The sequence below is a fragment of the Notamacropus eugenii genome, chromosome 6, assembly GCF_028372415.1.
Source record: "Notamacropus eugenii isolate mMacEug1 chromosome 6, mMacEug1.pri_v2, whole genome shotgun sequence".
In the NCBI taxonomy this organism is placed as follows: Eukaryota; Metazoa; Chordata; class Mammalia; order Diprotodontia; family Macropodidae; genus Notamacropus; species Notamacropus eugenii.
The window spans coordinates 340,710,127-340,713,315 of NC_092877.1; the positions used below are offsets into that span (position 1 = coordinate 340,710,127).

The 3,189-nt window shown below is 38.3% G+C and overlaps 1 pseudogene; it reads left to right on the forward strand.

Moving 5' to 3' along the window:
• The first annotated feature begins 433 nt into the window (after positions 1-433).
• LOC140511704 (calpain-7-like) lies at positions 434-2,888 on the forward strand (annotated as a pseudogene).
• Positions 2,889-3,189: the final 301 nt, after the last annotated feature.

Consider the following 3,189-nt stretch of genomic DNA (forward strand, 5'->3'; position numbering starts at 1 on the left):
TGAGAGAGTAGAGGAAAAATTGGGGAAAAATGAAAGTGATGCAAGAATATTATGAAAAGCGAATTATGAAAAAGGAAGCATAAAAAAATACTGAAGAAAACAATGCCTTCAAAAATAGAATAAGCCAAATGGTAAAAGAAGCAGAAAAATATCTAATGATGAAAAGAATGCCTTAAGAAGCAGAATTGATCAAATGGAAAAAGATATACAAACATTCACTGAAGAGAAAAATTCCTTAAAAAATAGGATTTGCCAAATGGAAAAGGAAGCACAAAAGTTCACTAAAGAAAATGATTCCTTAGAAATTAAAACTGGGGCTCAACCTGGGCCAAGCTGGCTGTGGCGGGGCCTGGATGTGGCACCACCACTGCCTTGTCGTCAGGAGATGACCGAGAAGTAATGTCCGGGAGGCGGAGGAGGGTGCTGCAGGCCCATGGATGCCATGGCACTGGAGTGGAACACGGTGCACTTCACTCAACTGGAGGTGCAGCGGGACCAGGGAGGCTGCCACCAGGAGGTGATGTTCTACTACAAGGAAGCTGCACAAGCTGTAATTTATGCTGGGATGGCAGAATCAAGCCTAGAAAATATTCAGAATAAGTAAATGAGTATATGGAAAGAGTTCAAGTACTTTATTCGGCAGGTCAAGTCACAAAACTGATTCTTTGATGCCAAAATAGCAATTGGAATTGGAATGTGCCTATTTCCTGGTGACACAGGCTTTTGATAACTCTGATAAAGGCAATGCTGAAAAAGCTATAGAACTGTACACAGAAGTAGTGGATCTCTGTCTGAAAACACCTAATGAAACTTCTGATCAGTCCCTGCAAAGTAAACTGAAACTGTTGACTTAACAAGCACCGTACAGAGCAGAAGCATTTAAAGAATAAGTCAAAGCCATCTCAAAAGGGCAACCCAACAGTAGTTAAATCAAATCAGCCAGTTACAACATTTTTTCCACTGGGACCTGATTTTTCCTTGAGTGATAAACCTCAGACAGAACTGTGCAGTTACGTGAACCACAGGGGCAGAGATACACAGCAGAAGAAGTAGAGATACACAACAGAAGAAATAGAAGTGTTCAGAAAGACACCTAAAATAAATGGCATTTAGTATGTTTCTTTCATGAATGTTGACTTGAGAGAACACTTTGTCTTTCCTGTGCCATTTTCTGATAAATATGGTAAGCTCTCATTACCACCAAAACAAAAAGCAATATTTTCTAGATGGGTACCGCCAGATGATCTCACCAACAATCCTACAATGATCTATACTCTATCTAGCTTCAGTATAAAGCAGACAATAGTATCAGATTATTTCTTCGTGACATCACTAGCTATCAGTGTAGCTTATGAAATACAGTAAAATAGGAAATTAATTACAAGGATAATTTATCCTCAGAATAAGAAAAGTGAACCAGAGTATAATTCTTATGGAAAATACATGGTAAAACTTCACATTAATGGTATTCCAAGAAAAGTGATAATAGATGACCAGTTACCAGTTGATTGAAATGGGGAACTACTCTGCTCTTATCCTAACAACAAAAGTGAATTGTGGGTGTTTCTTGAAGAAAAGGTGTACATCCAAGTCATGGGAGGATATGATTTTCCAGGATCCAATTCAAACATTGATCTCCATGCAATTACTGGGTGGATACCAGAACGGATTGCCATGCACTCAGATAGTCAAAATTTCAATAAAGAGAGCTCTTTCAGCATGCTTTACCGAAGACTTCACAAAGGGGATGCTCTTATCATCACAGTTACCGGAGTGATGTCTGAAGAGGAAGGAGAGAAGTAGGGTTTGGTTCTTACAAATGCATATGCTATTTTGGATATTAGAGAATACAAAGCTCTGCAATTTATTCAGTTGAAAAACCCCTGGAGTCATTTACATTGGAAAGGAAGATACAGTGAAAATGATTTGAGAAACTAGACTCAAATTTTCAAATATTCAAAAAAATATTCAAATTTTGATCCAAGTACAGCCCAGAAAATAGACAATGGTATTTTATGAATTTCTTGGGAGGCTACGTGCCAATATTTTGATTTATTTGAGTTGGAATCTAGGTCTTTTTAGAGAATCAGCATGTATTCACAGTACTTGGGATGCTAGCCATTGGCCAGTGAAGGAGGTGCACAGGCTGGAACTGGAACTGGAAGTTCACTGTCCACAAGGTGATGCTGTCTTCTGGGTTCTACTTAGTAGACACACAACTGAAAAGGGTGATTTTGCAAACAAATGAAAATTTATCACAATGGCATTATTTAAGAGTGATGGGGAAAAGAATTTACTGCCCAGCTGACCCACCTACATCGATTGATGGAATTCATGTCAATAGCCCCCACTATCTAACCAAGATAAAGTTGACAACTCCAAGGCCTCATACCTTTACAGTAGTGGGACCTCAGCACAAGAAACAGAACACCATCTACTACACACACAGTCAGGGTGTATTCAGTATGTAAATTTACTTCTTCAAAGTTCCTACACCATATATTGTATCAAAAAGGATTAATGGAGAGTGGAAAGGTAAGAGGGTGATGGGAGGATGTGGGAACTTCAGGGATTCCCACATAAATAACACCACCTACCAATTCCAGTTAGAAAAGGCTGGACCACTACTGATTGAGCTAAGAGGATCAAAGCAATATAGTGTTGTGTTTGAACTTGTCACAGTGTCAGCAGTAGTAGATCCTGGCTCTTCAGGTTTTCAAAAGAAGAGCAGTGGTGACTGTAGATGTGGATTTTGTTACCTTGAAGTGGAAAATATCCCTGCTGGAATCTACAATATCATCCCTAATACCTTTTTGCCTAAACAAGAAGGTCCCTTCTTCTTGGACTTCAATAGTGTTATCCCTATCAAGATAACACAACTTCAGTGACTGAAATCACTATACTAGATACTGGACTTGACTCAGTGGTATCCACCAAATACAAACTGTTTTATTGCTACGAGACAGTAAGTTTACAGATGAACTTTTCATGTCAGACTATGTATTAGAGTACTGTTTACTAAAATGAATCATGTCTCCATCTTTAGACTTGTAATTATTGACTTTATGATTCTGAGGGTTTTGTCACTCAAGTATTATCAAAAATAAACTGCTTTGGAAGCTTTATGAGAAAAAAAAATAGAATTGGGTAAGTGGAAACTAATGACTTCATGAGCCATCAAGAAACAAT